Below are 9,331 nucleotides of genomic sequence, written 5' to 3'. Positions count from 1 at the left end.
TTACCTGTCGAAGCTTGTATGTGTTGTTCAGCCTGGTGCTTTCCTAACTTAGAATTTGTGTGGAATGCCATTCTACAGTCTTCCGATTCCCTTCTGGCAATTCTCTTATGGCTCCTGCTGCCTCATTCAGTTCACTCACGCCGTTTGCGTCTGCTGCCTCAAATATTGTCCATCCCATTTTTTTTCTCCATAATACAATTGCTACTATTCCTATTGCTTCCTGCATCCGCTCCTTCAAGCGTGCATATGCCAGGAGCGACTTCTTGTGCTCTCCTGACATCTCCATGAGTACTCCATTACTGATTGTTAATTATTGGGTACACCAGAAATAAATCTTTCAACTTCCTTTTCTCATTTTGTGGTTTCCAAATATTAAATACCAAACTTAACATCCGTTTGCGACTAGACAATACCACAGCGTGCTACCTGGTGAACTACCACCTCATGTGATGAAGTGCAGCACCTCCGAAACAAACATTCTGCCTTCCTCGCCCTGAGAGAACGGCCACCTGAGGGTGGGGACCATTATCACCCTCCCTATTCCCAGAAGTCTGCTGCCTCCAATCAACATCTCTCACACAGCAACTAAAGAAAATCCTTACCCTAACATAAACATGCGATCCTACCCAGAATTACTTCAACAATATACACAAAAAAGATCGCAGGAATTGTAAATAACGTAAAACACATTGGCTACCTGGCCTTAACAAATATGAGGTATGAGGTGCTTGGGCCTCCTTCTCCTGTTGCTCACTCCTCCCTCTTTATTTTTTGCTCTTTACTTTGGTTCCTCCAATATTTCCCATGAGGTCGACTCTGGTGCACCCTTGAACGGTCGTAAAAGTGCGACATGAACGATTGTTGATCATGTAGGCAACCGTAGCTTCACATTCACCAGTGACATGGTCTTAGTCACTTCGCATGAGCCCCGATACACTGTTACAAACTTTTGTTTCCTTCCCCTCCGGACTACGTGGATTAAGCATCACCTTCTGGTCCACCGTGTACTGACGCAAAGTTCCGGTACGCTTCACCACATCCTTTCGCCCCTCCAGTGTCTCGGTGTTCGCTTGTTAAACCCTTTCCCAAACCTCCCTCACCGTTCTCGGACTGCGTTTCCGCTGCTCCTCCGCTTCTGCTTAATCATACTGAATGGCAATGGCATCTTTTTGCTGTACACCACCTCGAATATCATTCCCTTGCTGGTGTGTACTTTCGAATTATATACACTCACTTATAAAGATGAATACATGTCTCAATCCATGTGGTAGGGGTGAACATAACAAACAAGCATCCTGCATATTGTCTGATGAACCTGTTCCATTATACTCTATGACGTAAGATGAAGTGGACCACTGTGACTGCCTGTGGGTCTAGCATCGATATCACTCAGTATAAAGAGAAAAATAATCTATTGTAGTCAGCAAAAACGATCCCCTGCTCGAATTCGGTTAAAAGATCCTAATACAGCCATCCGAATAAACCAAATCTGTTCCATCGCTTCCAGTAATCTCTGCAACAGTTCTTGTTTCCGCCTTAGATCTGAACATTGGATACACTGCACACGGTATTTGTCCACTACTCTCCCATTCGTTGCTCTGTACCCTCCAATGGCAGACAAAACATGAACATCCATTCCTCTCAGCACCTGTTACCTTAGTTTGACTGGTACAACTATTCATGGCCATGATCTCGTCTCGTTACACAACAACACCCCACACATGCTGAGCTGGTGCTGCTTACTGTATCGCTGACACTCGCAATCAGCACTCAGCAACGTCTTAACCTGGTGCTTGTACTCACTGCTACCTTTCTGGTTACGGCGTCTGCATTTCCGTGTTTATTCCCTGATCTGTGGATTACTTCACACTCAAATGTACTAAGTTTTAATGCCCATCTCATCACTCTACTGAAGCAAACCTAGTAATAAGGACTGCAAAGCAACATGGTGAGCCACTAGTATAAACTTTCTCCTGTACAGGTAACACCAAAGGAATGTTACTTCATACACCAGGCTAAGCACCTCCCTCTATGCCAAACAATAATTCCTCTCACCACCACTCAGTTGTCTCAGCACAAAAGCCACTGAGTGTTCTACTCCATCGACCTCCCGGCTAAAACGCACCTGAAAGAATGGTTCGACGGACCACATGATAATCTAAATTCCTTCTGAAAATCTTGAAACACTAACAGTGGACTAAACGTTAATATTTCCTTTAACTCACCAATGCTCTCTGACAACCCTCAGCCATCACAAATTTGAGGACCGTTTTCAAAAAGTGTTCAAATGGGTGTGAGATCTTATGAGACTTAACTGCTAAGGTCATTAGTCTCTAAGCTTACACACTACTTAACCTAAATTATCCTAAGGACAAACACACATACCCATGCCCGAAGGAGGACTCTAACCTCCGCCGGAACCAGACCGTTTTCAGTAACTACTATATTCGCAAATCCCCTCACGAATTTTCTGTAATAATTGACAAGGCCAAAGAAAAAATGTAACCCTTTGATTGTCCCTGGTACTGGAAGATCTCCCAAAGCATGTATCTCAGTACTTAGTGTTAAATATGCAGCACGTAACCTCTCGAACACTTCCCTCAGTCGCTGCCTACGTTGTTGCACATCCCTAGGAGAAACGATTATGTCATACAGATACACTAAACTTCAATGACATTTCTGTACTTTCAATGCTATGTCTAACAAATGCGGAAAAATACAATTCAAGTACCGGGAGCCGCAGCAGAATCGACACTTTCTTGAACGGCCATAGACTTTTTCAGTAACATTACAACTCCAGCCTGACAAGGGCTACTGCTCTCACCTACGAGGACGTGCTGAACAATACTGCCTATGAACTTTTTTTAAACAAAACAAGCATTATTAACAGTCTAAATCTTTATTCGTCGTGTCTTCATATTTATTTCTCAAAATAGTCATTTTGACAAAGAACACATTTGTACCAATGAGACACGGCTGGGGGTATCGTGATCCAGCCAGGTTTCTAGCAGCAAGCCTCCTGGTGCTGGAAGACAGCTCCGATCCGAGACTTCATGCCATTAAACGTAACACAGTACCCTGCTGCAATTGCAGCTGCGCTGGAGCAGCGGAGGTGCGCGCATCACTGGTGAAGCGCCCCCCTACCTGTGCTCGGCCAGAAGAACAGCTGTGGAGCTGTGCTCTGGCTGTGGCGCGGCGTTAACGCAAATTGCCGTGCGTCCTATTACCGAACAGCAAAGCTGTCGTGTCCTCGCGTCACAGAATGGGCAGAAACGGGCATCGCAACCCACCAGCAATGCGGAACGGAAGCGCCAACTGTCCCCCCTCTGTACATTAAGTGCAATAGAGGGTCGTGGGCAGAGATGTATGACATCACAGCCAGCTGCTGCAGAGGAGAAGTAGTTGTAGAGTCCCTGTACTCAGGCGCCATCGCCCAGCTGCAGGCAGCGAGCGTGGCCGACCACCGCGCACTGAACACCTACAGCACCTCTCGGTGTTAAAAAATGGTTCAAATGGCTCTGAGCACTATGGGACTTAACATCTATGGTCATCAGTCCCCTAGAACTTAGAACTACTTAAACCTAACTAACCTAAGGACAACACACAACACCCAGCCATCACGAGGCAGAGAAAATCCCTGACCCCGCCGGGAATCGAACCCGGGATCCCGGGCGCGGGAAGCGAGAATGCTACCGCACGACCACGAGATGCGGGCCCTCTCGGTGTTGAAAAAACAAAAATAGCTCGCAGATTAGCTCCCATCTCCTTAAAATATCAATTCAGAAAACGACCCAAGTCCCTCCACAAGCAGTAATTACGAAAAATTAATGAAAAACAAATAGAGGGGAATATCTAGTATAGAAAGCAAAAGAAAAGAAAAGGAAAATTTAACTATAAATTTTAGAAACATGGAAAGGGGGAAAAAGATAGAAAATATTAGTTATTCCAATATGTGAGAAAATCAATATTATAGTCATAGAACGTAGGTGTGGGACACCAAAGATAGTATTTATTAAAGTACCGGGTGATCAAAAAGACAGTATAAATTTGAAAACTTAATAAACCACGGAATAACGTAGATAGAAAGCTAAAAATTGACACACATACTTGGAATAACATGGGGTTTTATTAGAACCAAAACAAAAAAAGAAAACAAGGTTCACAAAATGTCCGACAGATCTCTTGCGCGCGTCGTTTGGTGATGATCGTGTGCTCAGCCGCCACTTTCGTCATGCTTGGCCTCCCAGGTCCCCAGACCTCAGTCCGTGCCGTTATTGGCTTTGGGGTTACCTGAAGTTGCAAGTGTATCGTGATCGACCGACATCTCTAGGGATGCTGAAAGACAACATCCGACGCCAATGCCTCACCATAACTCCGGACATGCTTTACAGTGCCGTTCACAACATTATTCCTTGACTACAGCTACTGTTGAGGAATGATGGTTGACATATTGAGCATTTTCTGTGAAGAACATCATCTTTGCTTCGTCTTACTTTGTTATGCTAATTATTGCCATTCTGATCAGATGAAGCGCCATCTGTCGGACATTTTTTGAACTTTTGTATTTTATTTTTTTTGGTTCTAATAAAACCCCATGTCATTCCAAGCACGTGTGTCAATTTGTACCTCTCTATCTACATTATTCCGTGATTTATTCAGTTTTCAAATTTATACTGTCTTTTTGATCACCCAGTATAAATAGCCATACGTTGTAATTAGGATACCCCAGTCTCTAGTGTGTTCTAGTTCGGAAGTTATTTAGGACGTACAGCTTTAGAGAACAACAATTGGGACTTTATTACGCGGGGATCAAGAATAGATCATGACGAGATTGTTTTTGAGAATTGTAAATTCAAGACTTTAATTTGGACATTTATCAGGTTAGATAAACGGGAAGGTGAATAGTAATCTCTTTTGATTTAATGTCAATTCGTGTGAATATTTAAACGTTTTACTGAATTGAGAATTTTAACCGGATTCGGACTTTGAATTGTGATAGTGGGAAACTTTAACTTGACGCTACTAGTGACACAGTTAATGACATTTTGCGGATATTAAATAGAAATAACTTATTTATCGAAAGTGACAGGATATTATCTAACATCTCTGATGCTACCGGGAATCCTACTTGGACATGTAATTAAAGAACGTCTTTGAATGAGATCGTATGAGTGAACCTGTTTATTAATAATTCTTGTCAATAATCTGACGTCGTTAATTTAAAACATAATACAAGTCTTGACCATTAATTTAACTTAGATTAATAAACGTTAAGGTTACGTGATCTATGCCAAGAACAAACTAGCGATTCGTAACTAAAACAATTGAACGAAAGGTTGAAGTATCGTCGTCTGTAAACATTGGTAGTAAAGGTACTAAAGATGTTTTCTCTCAGAGTTGTGAAGACTGTACCTGTAGTGACCCACGTGTAACATAGGAGTTTTAAAAGTAATCAAACTGATACTTAGCCGGTACAATATTAAATAAAAGTGAAACCCTTCAATGACAGTCAATGTGTAACAAATAAAATCATACTTTCACCTATTAGACGAAAAAGCTAAAACAGAAAATGGGCTGCTACACCGCCCACACTGTTGATCCACCCACTGTGGAGAAGACGGCCGCACCGAAACAGGGCGAGAAGGAATCCAAGGCCCTAGTCAGGAGGCTGCCTCGGATCTGCGACGAGAAGACAGTCTAGGAGGGGCTGTCACGTGTCGGATTCTGGGGTGTAAATTGCGACGGATGGCAGCGACATCTTCGGGATGAGGAAGCTCTTAGACTTTCCTGTCGCCGCCGTGCTCTCCCCCTAGGCACGGATCCTAAGCCACAGCGCTTCAGGTGCTAAGCTGAGGGGTATGTGGCTCTATACTGCCGCAAATGGCCGCGGTGCGTGGAGTGCGCCGGCGCCCACCACACCCCCGGGGGCCTGTGACAGGCGACGAGAAGAGGCTGCTGCCTGCGGCGGTCCGCGTGTGGCCAACTGGCTGCCCGGCTTTCACCAGCGCCGGCTGGAGACGACGCGCAAACCGAGAAGACACGACGACGGAGCCGCGAGCGCAGCCGAACGAAGACACAACCGGAAGGAGAGAAGACAGCCCCCACTGACCGAGGGCGGCGCGGGAGACGCGCGCCTTGCTGGCGGCCGCGGCGGAGGAGGCGACGGCGGCCTTCAGAGCCGCGACGGACGCGGGCAGGGCAGCTTCTGCGGCCGCCCTGACTGCAGAGATGGGGAGGAATGCAGCCAGCCGCGGCGACTGCGCTCGCAGGTGGCGCGCGGCAGGTGTGCGGACGCCTGCGCCGCTCCCCTCAATGGAGCAGCCGGCGCCAGGACGCACCGCGGCGGACGCATTAGACTGGCCGACGAAGGAGGCGGAAGCCGGACCCCATCGGCTGCGAGCAGCTGTGCTCCGACGAGTGGTCTACCAGGGCGGTCAGGACGCTCCAGGGCGCGGGCTGCGTCGCCCGCTACCCGGGCACAACTCAGCCGCGGCCCTGCTGCGCCTGTCCGCTCAGCCGACGAGCGAGCAGCGGTGCCTCTACGTGGCTGCACGTCTGCCAGCGCTCAGCTTCGACGCTCGCCCACCAGACACCGGTGGCCGACCTGGGCCTTCTGCAGCGCCAAGTCACCACTGACAAAGCGCGGCAGGGGAGTCGCACAGCCCAAACTGCAGCAGCGACTCATCTCTTATGACGTGCTATCTGCTTGCATGATACCTGCTTCTAACTTCACCCATCCTTGCACGACCTATCGCAGTCAGCAAGACATCCGCTAGTCTGTTACTAGCCGACCTAACTATCGCAGAGTGTTTTTTTTCCCTTGGCGCTTGCCTTCGCACCTCTTTCCCTCTCCCCTTCAAACCGCTACCCTTCTTTCGACTTTCGATCCAATCTATCTCCAGATGAGCACGTATAAATGGTTAACCTTAACCAGACGTACAGAAACATCGCAGTACCCGCAGTAACCCTTATGCAGAGATGGCAGTAGACCTTTTGAAATGGCCATCATGCCGCAGTGGCCGTGGAGGGGCTCCACCTCTTAGAGACCTGCTCTGCGTCGACTCACCCTCCAAAACAGCAGGATGTGGTTGAGGAGAAAAGCCTGCACTACATCTGGGATGATAATGGCGTTATAACGAAGACTACATCTAACGACAAGTGGTATCGTGAATCCACCTTGGATGCTATGCTAGCCAAATTTTCCGAGATGGAAATAAGAGAGTCAGCTAAAACACACAGCCGAATACCACACCTCGACATCCGCACTCATGATTATGATCCGTTAAAAGGAGGGTCCAGTTATATAAAGCTCCCTAAGGATATAGCTGATAGCAAGGCATGATTTAAGTCCAAAATGAAAAGCATAATGCTTCTTTTGCATGATCAATCACGCTTGCAAAAAAAGTTAAACAGATGTCCTGTGCATTAACCTACGTAAATACAAGTATGAACTGTGTTTCTTACTTGTTACTTCTTTTTCCATGTGTTTTTGCTTTTACGAACTTTTAATTTTCGAGTACTAGTAATAGTGTTCCGTGGATTTCGTGTTTGTTTTGAATACAGTCCAGACAGAGTTACTGCTTATTTTCATTGTTTCCAACAATAAGTGTTTAGTAACCACAGTTTAGTCAACTATCAGCCGCCTTTAGTGAATTACTAGTCTAGTTAAAAGTTGATTACTTAACTTTCTACAGTAAACTGTTGATTCCTTAGGATGGATAGGATGTGTGACTGCTGTGTAAGGACGCAGGAGGAGCTGGCCACTGTTCGCGAACAGCTGAACGTGTTGATGGCCGCGGTCAGCAGTCTTCAGGCTGCTGCCTCGAAGTGTAGCGGCAGTGGGGAGTCTGGTGCGTCTTATGCTACACCCCAGGTGTTACATGCTTCACCCACTGTCCCTGCTGCCGAGACATCTTCTAGGGTACCGGGTGCGGTTCGGCCACCCTGTCCCCGAGGGGAGTGGCGAGGCGGAGGGTGAATGTGGAGGCTGGCCGTGTGGCATCGCCCGCTCTGCCTGTGAGTGGACATGTGGCCGCTCCTTCAGCAAGGTCCGAGCAGGCACACGGGGGCAGGTGTTCATTAGTTACTGGGAGCTCCAACGTTAGGCGGGTGATGGAGCCCCTTAGCGAAATAGCGGAAAGGTCGGGGAAGAGGGCCAGTGTTCACTCTGTCTGCTTGCCGGGGGGTCTCATCCGAGATGTGGAGGAGGCCCTACCGGCGGCGATAGAGAGCACTGGGTGCACCCGACTGCAAATTGTTGCTCATGCCGGCACTGACTCCTGCCGTCTGGGTTCAGAGGTCATCCTCAGTTCGTACAGGCGGCTGGTGGAGTTGGTGAAGGCGGAAAGCCTCGCTTGCGGGGTGGAATCTGAGCTAACTACTTGTAGTATCGTTCCCAGAACCGATCGCGGTCCTCTGGTTTGGAGCCGAGTAGAAGGCTTAAACCAGAGGCTCAGACGATTCTGCGGAGATCTGGGGTGCAAATTTCCCGACCTCCGCTATCAGGTGGAGAAATGTAGCGTCCCCCTGAATAGGTCAGGCGTGCACTACACGCCGGAAGCGGCTACGAGGGTAGCGGAGTACGTGTGGAGTGCACATGGGGTTTTTTTACGTTAGAGAATTGCCTCCCTACGCCTGACGAGACGCCTCCTGAGACGCAACAAGGTAGTAGTAGGCAAAACGCAACAGGGAATAACAGTATTAATGTGCTAATAGTAAACTGCAGGAGCGTCTATAGAAAGGTGCCAGAACTGCTCTCATTAATAAACGGTCACAATGTCCACATAGTACTAAGGACACAAAGTTGGCTGAAACCAGATGTAAACAGTAATGAAATCCTAAACTGAGATTGGAATGTATACCGCGGAGACAGGCTGGACAGTGAAGGCGGAGGCATGTTTATTGTGATAAGAAGTGCAATAGTATCGAAGGAAATTGACGGAGATCGGAAATGTGAAATAATTTGGGTGAAGGTCACGGTTAAAGCAGGCTCAGACATGGTAATCGGATGTCTCTATAGGCCCCTTGGCTCAGCAGCCGTTGTGGCTGAGCACCTGAAGGATAATTTGGAAAATATTTCGAGTAGATTTCCCCACCACGTATAGTTGTGGGTAGAGATTTTAATTTGCCGTATATAGACAGGGAGACTGAAACGTTCATAACGGGTGGCAGGGACAAAGAATCCAGTGAAATATTTTAAGTGGTTTGTCTGAAAACTACCTTGAGCAGTTAAACAGAGAACCGACTCATGGCGATAACATATTAGACCTTCTGGTGACAAACAGACCGGAACTATTTGAAACAGTTAACGCAGAACAGGGAATCAGCGATC

Source organism: Schistocerca gregaria, chromosome 2 (genome assembly GCF_023897955.1).
Source record: "Schistocerca gregaria isolate iqSchGreg1 chromosome 2, iqSchGreg1.2, whole genome shotgun sequence".
Classification (NCBI taxonomy): Eukaryota; Metazoa; Arthropoda; class Insecta; order Orthoptera; family Acrididae; genus Schistocerca; species Schistocerca gregaria.
This window is presented reverse-complemented; position numbering follows the sequence as displayed.